Source organism: Phocoena sinus, chromosome 7, assembly GCF_008692025.1.
Source record: "Phocoena sinus isolate mPhoSin1 chromosome 7, mPhoSin1.pri, whole genome shotgun sequence".
Lineage (NCBI taxonomy): Eukaryota > Metazoa > Chordata > Mammalia > Artiodactyla > Phocoenidae > Phocoena > Phocoena sinus.
This window is the reverse complement of record NC_045769.1, coordinates 47,078,238-47,095,822: the sequence shown is the minus strand read 5'-3', so window position 1 is coordinate 47,095,822 and position 17,585 is coordinate 47,078,238. Positions and strand designations below refer to the sequence as shown.

Sequence of the window (17,585 nt, the reverse complement as noted above, 5' to 3'; positions counted from 1 at the left end):
GCACCAATGCCCCTGAAGCTTGAAATTAATGCCCAGGATTGAAATTGAAACTGCTTTGCCAGGGAGTTCTAAAAATAGTATCTAGAGCAACTTAAATCTTTAATTCAGCTAACCCCCCATTTTCCTGTTCCCTTATTTATAAATGATATCTTTTTACATTCCAATTATGGGAAAGGTTTACAGACATTTTTAAGAATATAATAGTGACTATGTGGATCAGAAAACAAAGAACTCTACAGAGGAAAGGAATTTAGTTCAAAAGAGCAACCTAGCCCTATTATTTTATACAGGAAACATAATTTGTTTTTTACATATGTATATATAGAAACATAGTTATAGTTAAAATAAGATTAGCCATAGACACTATATACGTGTGTGTGTTTGTGTTTGTGTGATGTTTGTGGCTAATACTACCAAATTGTTAATATTAATAAATCTTTAAGAACTGTTCGTATTAATTTAACATTCCTAGTCCTCTGGCCAAGGGAAAAAATACATGGGTGATAAGTTCATACCCAAAGGTCCCAAGGAAATGACTTTGTAAGTCTGACAGATGTCCCTAAGCCTGTATTTTGTTAGATTGCCTTTCAAAGTTTTCCTTGATTCAGAAGTTATTTGGAGTTATGTATCATTCTGTGAAATCTTTCTTATGATTGTTAACATGTTCATATTATCCTCAATTTCATTGGAATTTCAACATGTTACTTTCATCAAGTCATGAATGTTCTTTTGTAATATATTCATACTCAATACCTGAAGGTAGGGCCATCCATAGTTTTGACAGGTGGTAGCACAAGTGGCTGGTGTATCATCATAGGACCCTGGATAACAAGAGAACATTCCTGTGAATTTGGTATTATTAGTGGATAGTGGGATTTTACATAACTTAAAGTTATATACTAGTGTGGGTTTTTTTGTTTGTTTTGTTTTTTGCGGTACGCGGGCCTCTCAATGCTGTGGCCTCTCCCGTTGCGGAGCTCCGGACGCGCAGGCTCAGCGGCCATGGCTCACGGGCCCAGCCGCTCCGCGGCATGTGGGATCCTCCCGGACCGGGGCACGAACCCGCGTCCCCTGCATCGGCAGACACTCAACCACTGTGCCAACAGGGAAGCCCTAGTGTTTTTTTTAAAATCACAAACATATGTATTTTAAATGTCTCATTTTAATGGGAAGTTGGGAGGCATTGTTTCAGGCACATTTAGGTTGCCACCATGCTGACCTGAAAGTAATCAGGAACTTTGTTCTTGGACCTTATTTCTTAAGAATGAGTATTTTAAGGAGCACAAACATGGAGGATGGTCCCTGTTGTTCAAGATCTTAGCACTAGGGAGACGTGAATGCCCTGAAATGTTCAGGTGAAAGGTTGTTCCCAGAAGAAATGGTGGCTTGGTCAATGGTTCTGAGAAGGAAATGACATGGCTAGTTCAAAGTACATAAAGAGAGCCAACATGATCAAACTGGAGTGAATGAGGGGGAAAGAGTGACACAGGTCTTGTCAAAGAGGAAGCCAGAGGCTAGACCATGTCAGTAATGAGATTTAACTCTCCTTAAACATAGGGTATCACTAACAGGTGAGATTCATCCACTGCTAAACTGAGTTAATGTATATAAATGTGGTTTACATCATTTTTTCAGCCTCAAAATAAGGTCGAAGGCAAGATATAGCTATAATCTTGTTTACCTTGCTTTGCATTTACACAGTATTATTTGGACTTTAGAACTTCAAAAATATCAAATTTGCATTTGCAAATTTTTTATCTCCATTAATTTATACTGTGATTTGAGAGGCTTTTATTAAACTTGTTCTTATAGATCATGAATTTGCTACTTCCCAAAATAATTTCTGAATGATTGTCAAGGATTTCCATGAAGGCACTAGGGATCCTTACATGAAAACCCAAAAGTATTAAGAAAGCTTATGTTAAAAGCAATCTCTGTAATCAAATTTTTTTATATAAATCAAAAAGTTTTAATTACTTTGTAAAATTATTTTGTAAATTTTCACACCTTCATATATTTTAATAATTTATTATATATTATAAATTGTCTAGTATATGTTGTAATTAGGATCATGATCTGGTCATCTTAAAGACTTGTGTATTTTTACACCAATAGACACTCCACGTATATTTAGAATCTGAATTTTCTACAAGCTATTTTGGAAAAAATAAAAACTCCTGTCAGTCTCAGCCTTTACTGGCATTCATATGGAATTCACAATGTTCAAAGTTGAAGTTTATTTTGAGTATTTTCCCAACTTGCTAGAAAATGCCACTAGAAATAGACATGACCATGGAGTGTTTTCTTTTTCTGCATGGGTCTAGAAATTTCATTTTTCATCCGAGCTGAAAATGCTGTGAAAGAATATTTGCACCTTTTTGGTGATAGGGAATAAGTAAAAAACAAATATGTCAACGATTACTTCTGACTATCAGCAAATTTATTGATGAGTTAACTTTGGTTAGTAAATGCATTGCACATATTAATAAAATATAATGTATATGTCAGCATGGTCTTACTTCCACTTTCCTCTGAAAATATCAGTATTTGTAGTACCAAAAAATAGATTAATATCCAAGAAGAGAGGATACAAAGAAAATATTATAAAGCCTTAATGAAAATGATAGCGATACCTAGAGAAAACTCAAAAGAAAGCTAATTTTGTGGAAGTAGCACCACTGACTGAAGTAGACAATGAAATCAAAATCAACTAAGCCTTAGAAATACAGAAAATAAATATATTAGGTAAGAATACTGGATAAACTTTCTTGATATTTGCCGTGGTGAAGCAAAACAATCAAGCTGGAAAAAAAAATGCAAACCTAAGTGTATTTATTAAGAGGAAATCAGAATCTTGAAGAAATATATTAGTTAAATTCAGCTACTGGATATAAGGGAAATCAAGTGGTTTCCAAAATGTAGAATTACATGAAAGACACAGACTCCAATGCTTTCTATGATATTTTTATGTATAAGAAATAATTTTTACAACAGTAGAAAGAGAGACATTATCTCTTTCAGGAGACTTGTAAGCTCCATGAATGATTTAAAATAGTCAAAATATTATAAAAACACATAATACTTGTCATGATACATTTGTCCTAACTCATAGAATGTACAACATCAATGGTGAATCCTACTGTATTTTCAGTGGGCATGATGTGTCAATATAGGTTCATTGGTTGTAACAAATTTATAACTTTCGTGGGAGATGTTAGTAATAGAGGAGGGTTGGGAGAGGGGTTATATGGAAAATCTTTCACCTTGTACTCAACTTTGATATGAATCTAAAACAACTCTAAAAAATAAAGTTTATATTTTAAAAAAGCACACATGCATCTGAATGGAAGTATTCACTTTCTTCCTCTCTATTTTTTTTTTTTTACTATATATTTTTATTTATTTATTTTTGGCTGCGTTGGGTCTTTGTTGCTGTGCGCGGGCTTTCTCTAGTTGCAGCGAGCGGGGGCTACTCTTCGTTGCGGTGCATGGGCTTCTCATTGCGGTGACTTCTCTTGTTGCCAAGCACGAGCTCTAGAGCGCAGGCTCAGAAGTTGTGGCACACGGGCTTAGTTGCTCCGTGGCATGTGGGATCTTCCCGGACCAGGGCTCGAACCTGTGTCCCTTGCAATGGCAGGTAGATTCTTAACAACTGCACCACCAGAGAAGTCCCTTCCTCTCTGTTTTTAAAGAAGATATGTATTTATGGGGTTTTTGAATAAAAGGAAATGGAAAATTTGGAGTATGATTCTAGGTATTATCAGTCTATGTTCTTGATCATGATGAGAAATGCCATTCACACATACCCAGTTTTTAAAGCAATAAAACAATCTTTTCTTTCCCTGGACCACCTAACAAAAAATAGTCCTTTTCTTAACTAATTATAAGCAAAAAATAATTCTACAACATCAAGTCACTGCTACCCAATTAGAAACAAATATTTCAGAGGAAAATTTTAACTTGTTTTACATGTAGATTTGCTGTTACTCATAATTAGGGCAATACAAATTAGAACCACAGTGAGACTATGTTATATCCACCAGGCTGGCAAAAATTTTAAAGTTTGACAGTAATACAAAGTATTGGAAAGGATGTGGTGTCATGGGAACCTCATACACTGTTGGTGGGACTATAAATTGGTACAAGAATTGCTAGGATCCTGAAATCCCACTCATAAATTTATTCCCTAAAGAAACTCAACCATGTGTACCTGGAAATATGTTAAAAAAATGTTCATTGCTTCATTGTTTATAATAGCAAAATGGTAGAAGCAATCCAAATGTCCCTCAGCAGGAGAAAAGATAAATACATTGTGCATTCATACAGTGGAACACTGCAACAGTGAAAAGAACAAACCCAAAATTACACACATTAACACTGATGCATCTTTGGAACATAATGCTGAATGAAAGAAGAAAGTCTCCAAAGACTATATTCAGAAGTATTCCACTTTCATAAAAGTAAAACTAAAAACATAACACTAAATAATACATTGCTTAGAAATACATATATAGGTAGTCAAGCCATAAAGTAAAGCAAGGGAATGACTAGTACAAGTTTAGGCTAATGGTTTACTTCTGGGGACATACATGTGACTTAATCAGGGAGGAACATGATGGAAAAGATGGGTTCTAGGTATACAGGCGTTTATTTATTTAAGCATTGTATTTTTTTTTATAAATTTATTTTTGGCTGCGTTGGGTCTTCATTGCTGCACGCGGGGTTTCTCTAGTTGTGGTGAGTGGGGGCTACTCTTTGTTGCGGTGCATAGGCTTCTTATTGCAGTGGCTTCTCTTGTTGTAGAGCACAGGCTCTAGGCACGCGGGCTTCAGTAGTTGTGGCACGCCAGCTCAGTAGTTGTGGCCCGAGGGCTCTAGAGCGCAGGCTCAGTAGTTGTGGCGCACGGGCTTAGTTGCTCCACGGCATGAGGGATCTTCCCAGACCAGGGCTTGAACCCGTATCCCCTGCATTGGCAGACGGATTCTTAACCACTGAGCCACCAGGGAAGCCCAAGCAGTGTATTTTAATAATCTTTCGTATGCATGAAATTTTTAAAGTTTAGAAAGCTTTTGTAGGACAATGTGCAGAGTGTGATTCCTTACTTTGGAATCATGTACTTGTTATGGATCTATGGATCAAAATACATAAAAACACAATGTAATTCAGATAGGTCTGGGGTGTTGGGTGGGAGATGGAGATGCCTCACACAACACACATTCAATTTTAAAGTTTATTTCCGTTTGTCAGAATATTGTTAAGATTAGACCCTTTTTAAGATTTCACAGTTAAATCATAGTATATGTATGATTTAAACACTTTGTGAATTTTACAAGTATGATTTAGGTGTGTGAATTCTGTTTGACTTTAGGTTAGTTTCTTAGCTACATGGAGGGAATTTTGGAACACCAATGATGACCAACCTGTGAATCAATGTATATGTGTGAGTATTTGTGTGTGTGTGTGTGTGTGTGTGTGTGTGTGTGTGTGCGTGTGTGTGTGTACTTACCCCCGAGTCCGGTGAAAAAGGAAAGGGTCAGTAAAGTTGTATTTTGGATTATTACCAAGTTTCTAAGACTATTAAGTTATAATGATTCAGACATGGAAAATATGCACCTCAAATCACAAAACTAATAATTCTCAAAGCCAGAATTAGAAGGGAAAGCAATATATATTTTGTTATTTATGTGTAGTTCAGTGTGAATTTATACTTATTATTTCATTATTTAGAAAGTTAATTGATTTAAACATGTGCCTTGTTCACTCTTATTTTGTTACTGTAAATTTGAACCTAATCAGGTTATCATCTCTTATCTCACAATATGCAGTGTAAAGTAAAGGGAAAGTGGTTTTCAGAGCACATGGGACTCAAGTACTTAAGTATCACCTCCCTCTGTATGCTGAGCCACCCCAGATTGATTTGGTAGGTTTGGAATGAGCCAAGAGATTTGCAGTTAACCAAATAAGCTCTGCTGTTTTAAATGTGGTATGATTAATGTAGCCCAATTTCTGGGCTACCTTTAGAGAAACTATCCTAGACAGACTAAGATTTCCCAGTGGGTCAGTCTCTATGAACCCTCCCCTTTTAAAAGTAGAGTCATTATCTTGACTAATTGGGTCCAAGTCTTAGAACATGATTACCATCCAGGTAATCATGGAAGTGGTACCACCTGGTACCAGGAGGTGGTATTTGCTTCTCACAACTTCTTCATAAACACTCCTCACCTCTTATCAGAAGGAATAACGCTTAGGCTTAACACTCAACCCCATTCTTCAAACAAAAGAGCAGGTAAATTCTTCATATCCAAAATGTTATACCAAGCAGCTGGAGAGTATTTGTATACTAACTTTTTGTTCATGACCGTGTATCCAAAGTATCTCCACATCTTAACTGATGCAGTTCAGTGCTGGATTTTTATTTCCTAACCTTTCTGGCAAATACTATGTCTTATTGAACCAATTTATCTTCTCTTATAGCTTCTCCTTTTAACTTCTCCCTCTTTTCCTCTCTTTATTCTATTCACTCCCTTTTATTTTTCTGGTTTATTTTACTTACAATCCCATCCCTCACTGTGGCTTTATATCAGTTTTTTGACTCAGTAAACAATAATTACTAAGTTAATTACATTATTACAGTCATATATATGTGGTCTCTGAATGAGAATTTTTCTGAATCTTTCCTGTTCTCTGTTCTCCTGATTAGTCTCTAACTCCCTAATCTTGTTCCTTTCATTTCCAGTTTCATCAACTTCTGGTTGAATCTCTAAACCTTTCACCTTGACAGACACTGTCACCGGACCTGACATGGTTTTACTTCAAGGCAGAAAAGTTTAGGATTTGTATAGTTTTTAAATTATATGTTTAAAAATATGCAATTAAAAAATAAGATCCATGTAAACAAGGAAAGCACATCCACTCCTTTAGAAACAAATGAGGTGAGGACCTAGTAAGTAAGAGGAACTAGTTAAAATAGAACTAATCAGAGAATTGCTAGTAACGTTTGTGGACAACATCATGGATTACAAAATTGATTTATGGTTATATTCCATGCTATAGGCTAGCAAGCTATTCCTCTAGAATAGAGACACTTGAACAGAGTCAAGGAGATCCAGTATATAAGAGCTGAAGAACTACTAAAATTGATAATGAATTTTGTTCTATACCCTTAAATCCAATGTGCAATGAAGAGTCAATTATAATAATTAGTGAAACTTTTTTGACAGCAATTTTTTTAGACTTAATTTAGTATTAGACAATTATTCAGTCTTCAAAAGAGCTTTTTCATCCTGCAAGTAACACTCTATTAGAAAAGGCTCTCAAGAATACATGGTACCTCTGCTGAATCTAGATGAGAGTAAACAAATGTTTTGGCATTGCCGTTTTCTGAACAGGACTACTGGGAGCACCCATTTTTCATTGTAGGGACTGATTCTAGCTTGAGAAAGTGTGAAGTGTCTCTGCTTACTGTGAGAAATTAGTTATTTTTGTGCTCCAATTTCTTGAACTGAAAATTCATTATTATTCTATTAATATGTAAAACGTATTTTAAGTGCCCTTTCCACCATTTCATCAAGCCCTTCTAGATTAGAAATTGTCACATTTTGGTCTTTTAAGTTATTGTTGATTTCAGCTTTATTTTATTAGTATTGTTTTTAAGCTACTTGGGACAAAGAAAATGTAGGTTATTGGATTGTCATGTTATATATAAACATACCAGAAATTAATTGAATGTAGAATAATTCTTAAAACGAATACAATTTTTTTAGGGTATTATCATTTATGTTTTGTAATAGTAACTTTATTATAAGTTTACCATTCAATAATACCACACTAAAGTCAGAAAGTTCAAGAAGACTTAAAGAAGAAGCTATTTCACAGCTTGCTTTTATGTTTTGAACAATACTTCATTGAGGACAGAGCATTGTTTAATCCAAACTAGTTTGTGCTTGTGGTTTAAAATCCAGTCATCTTAGATAATATACTGAAGGACAGTAAAGTTACAACCTTGACACATTTTATACACATATTTTTTTCTGAATACTATGGACATATGTTGAGAATCAGTCTTTTTCTCAAAGGAATATTATTATTTCCCTGAATGATATACATTCTAGACTCAGAAGAAAAAAAAACTCAACAGTGATAGTTCTAGGTGAATGAATGACTAACACCTGTTTTAAAAGAAAATAAAGTTAGCTCTATGTGTCTCAGACACATGGAGAACTTAATTAGAAAAGTATTGTTATAACTTATGAGTTGTGTCAATTAAAAGATACATTTTGTGAAAATTCATCATTAGGCTTTCAAGCAAATCATGATTTTATTTAATGACAAGTATGTATTTTAATTTATAAAATAGTCCTTTGGCTTTAAGTTTAGAAAACTTTCAAAGCTATACAATGATGAAAGGGCATTGACAGTTGGCACACTTTAAAATTATCTTTAAATATTTATAAATCAACACTTAAAAGCTTGATAAATTATAGATTTACAAATATGTAACTCTTCACTTATCAACAGAAGTATAATTTTTTGTCAATTAAACAGGAGTTGTATTCTACCCTATATGCTTTATTAAAAGACTGATTTACTTTCTTTCAATTTCACTGCTAAGGGTTTTTTTTCTCCTTCTATAGACTTTTTAGTGCTATTGTCCAAAAAGGCAACAAGTAATGGAGGACGACTTTTGTTGGGAGGGAACAGTGGGCAAGTCTGCCAGTTTCAACAAGAAATTCTGCCAATTTCAGCCATTGTTTGGCCATTTGGGGAAATGCTTCAACACTTTGTGTTAAAACACTGACCAGCCTTCTCATTTACCCCAGTTTGAAAGGTCATGCTTTGGAATTCAGTGAAACCTGAACACTAAATACATTACGGAAAGCATCTTTGTTAATTTTTTTTCCTTTACAAAGACAGTGAAGGGGTAAATATTAGGTTGACCTAAGAATAATGAAATGCTAATTAGCTTCTGAATATTTTCTCTTTGGCAATGTATAGTGATTCTAACACCTTCAAAATTTCAGCTCTGACATCTACTGTGTACTGCATACAAAATCACAGAGTTACTAGTTTTCTGTGGAGACTGGTAGAAAGAAACATATTCATTCATTTAATCATTTATTAAGCAATCTTTAGCACCTACTAGTGCAGGCACTTATTTAGGTGCTTAGGATATATTAGTGAAAAAAAGAAATAGAAGTGCTTGTACTTGTAGAGCTTACATGTTAGTTGCATGGACAGAAAATAAATAAAAACAGAAAATATGTAAATTATAGTGGATGGTTTGTTGCAAGGTGATTGGTGTTATAGGAAAAAGCAAGAACATGCTAAAATAGCTAAAGATGAGCAATAGGGTTGTGGTGGTATAGGTGTAGGTTTATCTTAAATAGTGATTAGTTTAGGCCCCATAGAAAAGTTTTTACTTGAGCAAAGACTACAGGGAGGAGAGGGACCTAGACATATGGATATCTGGGAGAAAAGCATTCTATGCTCATTAAAAGAGACTCAGATAAGTTTTAATCCCTTCTTAGATAATGTGTTGGCCTTCCCTTAAATTTATGCCAATTGATATCAGAAGTACTAGCAAGAAGTAAACTTGTCTGGAGGTGAAGGACTCAACAAAAGAAAGAAGAGCTACTAAAATCCGGAATCCAGGAACTACACGCCCACAAATAAGAACGATTAGCATTTTTTTCATATTCAGGTGCTATAATGATGCATATGTGATTAAGAGTAAAGAAGACATAATAAACTTAGAAAGTTACTCAATTCATTCAAGTAAGTATTCCTTCACTTACTTCTATTATAATTTTGTATTAGTAAAGTAATATGATACACAATGATCTTTCTTTTATTTATATATTTATCATTTATTGGCCACCCCATGCAATTTTGCAGGATCTTAGTTCCCTGACCAGGGATTGAATCTGGGCCCACGGCAGTGAAAGCGCGAGTCCTAACCACTGGACCGCCAGGGAATTCCCTGATCTTTGTTTACTACAAATTTAATTCCAAGGAGTTAGTCAAATTGGAATTGATATACTGTGATAGCTCTCCAGATAGAAAAGCTTACACGTTGTATTTACAGACTGCTTCCTTTTTGTGATAATAAAATTATGCAGTTATGTGTGGAAGAAAAACATAGACCAAGATGTAGGACAATCCTTGAAGTCTTAATGATTTTGAGTAATTAGGAGCAGAGTGTTGTCTCAGTGTAAAAATCTAACTTTTTTTTTAGAGCACACGCTATGTCAAGACCTACATCATAGTTACACTTAACGAAACCCTCTGAAGACACACTGAGCTGGAGTCTCCTATTTCTAAGTTAGGATCCCATTGACTAGATTTATTTAGCTTATTCTAGCTTCTAGCTTCAGAAACTACATGTAACATTAAAAGTTTTTAACATGTAGTCTTTTATGGTATGTATGGTACTATAACTGAGAAAGTTGAGAATATGTAGCCTTAAATATGTAGTGTCTTATGGTACTAGAGTTGTGACAGTTACGAACTCAGTGAACTGTGAGCTTTCAGAGTTAATCTGAAACACATAATTAGTGGATTTTTGAAGGATTTTTTTCTTTTTTAAAGATTCCTTCTTTTTTTTTTTAAATGGTACAGTTACTTTTGTATTTTTTTAATTTATTTATTTAATTTTGGCTGTGTTGGGTCTTCGTTTCTGTGCGAGGGCTTTCTCTAGTTGTGGCAAGCGGGGGCCACTATTCATCGCGGTGCGCAGGCCTCTCACTATCGTGGCGTCTCTTGTTGCAGAGCACAGGCTTCAGACACGCAGGCTCAGTAGTTGTGGCTCACGGGCCTAGTTGCTCCGCGGCATGTGGGATCTTCCCAGACCAGGGCTCGAACCCGTGTTCCCTGCGTTAGCAGGCAGATTCTCAACCACTGCGCCACCAGAGTAGCCCTGAAAGATGTTTGAGTTATACAAAAACTCTAACATAAACTCTTTGGTTTTGGTATATTTATTTTGAAGGAAGTAGGCTGGAATCTGGTTCATTAAATATGGACATATATTAATTTTATGATCAAAAGACTTGGTAAGTCTTCTAATAATTTTTGAACTGATAACATGGAGCACAGTACAGGAAATCCTTTTGGAAAGTGTATAATTAAGTAAGTTAATTCATGTGAAGAATTCAATTAATTAAAATATTAAACAATATTTAGGAAAATCATTTATGGATTACATCCCTCTCAGTTTGCTCTAGACCTTAAAACTTGCTCATATCTCATTTGAAGACCTTCCTGTTCAAATTAATGAAACCAAACATTCTTCAAACTTTATTCTTAATGATATCACTTTCTTTAACCACATTCTTTTTGTCTAAAAAATGAACAATTTCTGCTACATGACCATGGCATTTGTGGTGGATTTAGATGCAAGGAAATCTTTCTGTTAAAATTTAAAATGTCAAAGTTATATCAGAAGCAGTTGAAAAGAAATTTCAGAATATCGAAGCACATACAATTGTGAGCTAAGTAGAATCCATTATATTGTTCTTTATTTCAGTTTTTTTTTCTACTTTTAATCTATAATCCAAGGTTTCTTAAATATAATAAATATATGCAGAAAGTATCTGATTTATCAGGTTTTGTCATTTTAGAAACACCCTAGTTAAGGCATTCAGTCCTGATCTTGCAACAAAATGAAAAATAGAGTGGCAGCCAGCAGTATAGCTTAAGAGTTAATCAGCACTGTCTTACACTGCACTGAGGTGGAGCTGATGTTGTCCAGACCCGGGGTCTTACCTTTAACATCTTACATAGAGGCTGGCACATTGTGAGTGCTTTCTAAACTGAAGATCAGGCTGTTTAACCCTAGCACCCCTAAGATCAATGATGACATAGTCACTGGGTTAAACTACAACTGTTCTCTGACAAGATTAAATTCTGGTGTGAACAGAAATTTCCCCATATAAAATATATTGCAGTGAGAACATATTTTAACTTGATAAGAGGAAGAGCGAATCTGGAAGATCCTGTGTGTATGTTATCTTTTTTTAAAAAAGTGGAAACCTTATATCATTTCTCTTTACCCTCCCCCATTTATAATGTATTTTTATATTATAACATATATTATATTTCTTTTAAATATACCTTTAACATACATTTAAGCCCATATCAGACTGCCCTACCAACCCCCTAAAAAATGTCCTGAGTAACTAGAGAATATGAACCATGCTCGTGGTTGGATGACAACATTAAGGTCTCAGTTCTTGTCAGTTTAACTGGTGAATTCACTACAGTTCCAGTTATCATTCCAGAAGGAATTTTTGAAGAATTTCCCAAATCTAAAAATCTAAATAATTTTGGAGAAAAAAGAGTAAATATGGATGAATTCCCCTAACTAGTTATGATGGTTAATTTATGTTCTAACTTGGCTAGGCTATGGTGCCCAGTTGTTTGATCAAACAGTAGTCTAGATGCTGCTGTGAAGGTATTTTGTAGATGTGACTGACATCTACCATCAGACACTTTAAATAAAGGAGATGACCCTTGATAATGTGTGTGGGCCTCTTCCAATCGGTGGAAAGCTTTAAGATTAAACACTGAGGTTTCCCAATAAAGAAAGAATTTTTCTTCAAGATTTTTTCCCATGCTACTCTTGACTATCTGAGGCCAGAACGAAGCTGCTGAGTATTTGGTTTGGAGGAGAGTCCAAAGGTGTAGGTGTAGGTATAGAAACATCGTGAACGGAGAAGGGTACAGAGAGGAGATAGAAAATTACCAATTGCGGATTCTACCTACTGTGTAGTTTTTTCCTAGAGCCCTGCAGTATTGCCCTCTGGTTGATGGAGATAATCTTAAAAGCCATTTGTTTCTGATGTTCATGTCTAGTTTTTGAGTTCATTGGTACTTATAAAGGTATCTGAAGTAACTGAAAAATATATACGTGTAATTTACTTCATTCAGAAGAAAAATTGTCATTTGAATTAATTAGCAAGTTTCATAAATGAGATCCAAAAACTCTTAATGGATCCATCAAAAAGGGAGATCCCGTGAAACTCATGCAACTGTATGCAAAATGTGAGTCCCTATGAATGTAGATTAGTTGGTTTTGTTCTGGAGAAAGAGTTTGTAGTTTTCATTATATTCTCAATATGGACCGTAATTCATAAAATATTCAAAAACAGATTTTTAGAATAAATTAGCTTAAACCAAAACTTAAATGAATGTTCACTATCCTATTGCACAAGTACTCTTTCATCCTATTTCTGAAATATAATACATAAGAAAATATAAGTGTCTACCATTAGGCAGTAGTAAGAAGGCCCTGTAATAAAGACATTTTTACAAAAAGAAAATAACCACCAAAAATTTGGAGCCCTACAATTGAAGTTTAATTTGATCATTCTAAATGTTCTTTAAATCTTGAGTTTCTACAGCTGTTATAAGTAGTCAAAACTAAAATTTCTTGACAAACATCTAAATTTATCTCTAATGTAACATATTCCACAAAATCCACATAACATAAATAAACTTACTTTTATTATCTTATGTTAGAAGAAATTGAGTTTAAATCTGGTGGATCATTATGCTTATTCAACTTTGTGCAACGTTAGTAATAAGAGATCTAATAATAGATAATATATAATAGTGCAACAAAATAGTTAGGATTCAGAGTCATGGTAGATGTACGTTAAAATCAGAGCTTTATCAATGATATCATTTGGCTTTGGGAACGCCATGTACTTCATTGGGCATCATGTGTAAAAGAAAGAAAGAAACAATAATTTCTGTACAATATACCTTTACAATTCTTAGCATGAAGATACTTTTTAGGTGCTCAAGCTCTGTAGAAATGGTGATTAACAATGTCAGTTTTATTAGGTCTGGCACATATTATATGATGATGGCAAAGTGTGATCAGTCTAAAAACTGATTACAAATCACACTTGTTCACTCTCCTTGTCCTGTGAAGAAGTTGTATTCTAATTGTCTGTATGTTTATTGTTTGGAATGAGCTTTTGCATAGAGACAAGTTATGTCTTCAGTCTTGTTCACAAAAGATTTATGAGGAGCACTAAAATGTGTTGAATACCTACTACGTGCCAAGTGCTGTGCTAAACATTTTCAATGTATTGTTTCTTGGATTCCTCACAAAACCTTATAAAGCAATGTGATTAATCACTTCCATTTTACAGAAGAGAAAGGGGAACTAAGAAGTGGTGAAGTTTGGGTTCATATGTGAATGACCTGAAGCCAAAGTCCATTAAGCTTCACTTCTCATATTTCATATGCACAGCTCATATTTCAGCTGTGGTATTGTAATTTTTTTCTTTTCATTTTTTTTTGCAATTGATAAGAAAGCAGTGGGAAATAAAAACCTACTTAAAAATTAAACTTATGGACTAACCAGGAAACCCAAGATTATTTACTCTATCACTGTTTCAAAAGAATTTTAGTTCACTCTATATTTAACTTAAGGTTCCAGGAACAGCATCCCTTTGCAATAGGAATGATGAGATACCAGCCACCAATTGGAAAGGGAAGAAGAGTGGTTCAGAGCATGAGTCAGAATTTAAGTTCTGGTTTTGCCACTTGATAACCATATGACCTTTGGCACATTACTTAGGAGTTCTGTGCCTTGGTTTTGGAGTTTCTTACCTGCAAACAAAGATAATAATATTTGCTAGGGCTTTGGGGAAGATTAAATGGGTTTATACATGAGTAATTAATAATGTCCATAGCACAGGGCAAACCCTAAGAAATTAGCTAAATCAGGAGCAGCAAGCCACCCTTTAAAAGGGGGTTCTCTTGTATGAGTGCAGTGTGGACAAATTCACCCATGCTGACTTCTGGTGGGAATGCTGCAGCAGGGAAGGCAGACTCTACTGTTTGAGGCAGAAAAAAAAAAAAAAGTTTCTGTCCCTCAGGGATATTAAGATAGATGCATCCAATAATGCATCCTTCATCCAATAATTCATCCTTATCTAATAATGTCAAGGACCAAAAAGCAAAGCTGACAATAAATATATTTACCCAAGTAAACCTGACAATTCCAAGGTATTTTAGTTAGTTAACTGGGAGTTTAACGAAATTGTGTTTAACACATTTAAAATGTAGCAATATCCTTACTAAATGTGATATGATTGATGTCTAAAATTCCATTCCAGGGAATTGCTTCAAACAACAACTATATCTAAATTTCTAAAACACGAATCCATAAGTTATATTTTTTGCCTTAGCTAATAAAGTATATTGGCATGTCCTAAAAGAAAAGATTTAAAACCAAAAAAATTTCATTGAAAATAGATTTTTAAAGAAGGCATATGTTAATTGATTAATAAAATATTTAAGCATGTTACCCTGATATTAGATCTGCATTATTTAAGGAAAAACAAGTCTCCTATTTTGCCTCACATTTGAAAATAACAGAATTACGAAAAAAAATCAACAGTTTTGTATTGATGACATTCTTTTCCCATAGTTTTAATCCTCCTTATTTTCTGCTATAACATTACTTATTCTTCTCTAGTACTTACTGAAGTTCCAATTTTCCCTTCAAGTTATCCTTGGAAGGGAAGCAAAATCGAGGTTCATGCACAAATATCTGCATAATAATTGGTGTCAGGTTAACTAATGGTCATGGGTTCAAAATAATGCTCGTTTGTAAAATGTATGAAATCAGTGCTTGGATATAAGACAAATTTATCTTACTTTTGATTGATAAAACCAAGCTTATGTGTTCATGAATATGCTAATGACCCCCCAGCTGACTAAGCTGGAAGGAGAGGGGCACCTTGTAAACCAGCTAGCCGCTATTTCACTATATCACTGCTATTTAATATACCAAATGACATGCTCACAAGTCACTATGGTTTTATGAGAAGCACAATTGAGTTCAGGTTAACCTAAACCTAAATAGAGAAATAATGACAGATTTATACAAAAGTTTATGCCATATTAACATTTTTTTATCTAAAAAATATGTTCCATGTTAAAAGGAATAAGATTTCACTAAAAATTGGGCTCCATCCAACAACTTCAAGTATAAAGCAATAGCCTCAATACCACAGGGTTGGTTTGGTTAATTGTTTATTTAGATTTATATTGGGTTGAGCTGAGTTTTTGTCCCTTTAATTGGTAGTAAGGTAGGAAACATATGATGCATTTAATTAAACCAGGAAGGAAGAAAAAGATTAAAACTTGTTTTATGTTTAAAAGTACATACACTCTTTTGACCATTTTTGCAAATGACAATATATTGTGTTTGTTTTGTATAATACTGTTTCTTTTAAGTAAACTAATTTAAAGGAAAAAGAGGAAGAAACATGTTCTAGGAAAGTATTTGCAACTTATCATCTGATAATAATTCTGGTAACCTAATAAACATAGACTCTAACTCAGTTCACAGCCAGTGATTCCATTTTATTTTTTAACATTAAGAAGACTTTTATTGGATCTTTAAAATCCATTTCTTCATTTTTTTGTAAATAACATTAAATTGAAAAAGTAACTTGATTTTAAGTTTACTCAAATATGGAAAAATACAGATTATTTGATCTAATCTGATTTAATGAACAATATTATAATCCAAATTAGACATGAGAAAATAATAATCTGGATTTATTGAGGACAAAAAGTTTAAATTATTTAAATGGGAATGGCAATAGGATGTATAAAATATATTTCCTATTATTTAAATGGGTTTTGGTGATTTAATTATCATACATCTAATCATATGCTCTTTTTTCTTAAATCACACTAGTTCAATATTTATATTCCAAAGTTTACAATTAAATGTATTCTATATTATTTTTTCAATTTTACACTAATTAAGGCTGTATACCTTCAAAATTATAAACCAACTTATAAGTAGATAAACTAAAATTAAGGTGTGAAAACTATCCAGTTACTTTGAGTTGCATAACTACTATTGATGAAAGAATTTGGGCAGGTATGATCGTCCATGTGAATAAATGGGAAAATGATCAAGATATCTGGTTAGCATATAGACCTTGTGTTTCTGGTTAAGTATTTGTTTTCCACCTAATAGCATCAGAACATTTTCTGATATTAAATGAGAGAATTTCTTAAATTTAATAGTGCAGCATGGTAATAGTACTTTGGTAGAAAAAGAGAGATTTCCTAAGAAATTATAAACATTTATATAGTGCATCCATGAACTTCAAAACCAGACACAGACAAATCTTTTAAATAGGTGTGTACTGATTTTCCATCTTACGTATATTCTCTGATAGTCTAAGTCAAGAACCAAGAGATACTACAAGTCAAGAACTAAGAGATACTACACTCTTTGAGTGTCGTCTTTAACACTGTTGCAATGATGTATCTTATGTTTATGGTTTAAAAGCTTCTCTGAATCCTAAATAAAGATAAGGAATAAAGCCAAAGACTCAAATAATGTCCTTTAAATATATTTGTTTTCTGAAATGTTGACACCATTATCATGGTATCTCTAAAAACAATTATTTTTTCAAGCTGTGTTCAAAGTCATACATAGAGTATGACATAAGTTTTGTTTAGTGAATGCATATTCAGATCTTTAAAAAGTTTATTTTAATTGTTCTATAGCAGTCTCTAAGGCAATTCTTAAAAATTAAGTAACT

The 17,585-nt window shown here is 33.8% G+C and overlaps 1 protein-coding gene across 8 annotated transcripts in view; it reads right to left on the bottom strand.

Annotated features, from left to right (window-relative positions):
* Nucleotides 1-17,585, bottom strand: part of CALCRL (calcitonin receptor like receptor) — a 104,772-nt gene that overhangs the window by 84,399 nt on the left and 2,788 nt on the right. For 4 of the 8 annotated variants that reach the window (XM_032638390.1, XM_032638383.1, XM_032638384.1 and 1 more), the window contains exon 2: nt 754-821. The exons of the other annotated variants lie outside the window; for them this stretch is intronic. The gene's annotated coding sequence lies outside the window, so the exon portion shown is untranslated. The remainder of the gene's footprint in view (nt 1-753; nt 822-17,585) is intronic. 8 annotated transcript variants of the gene reach the window in all.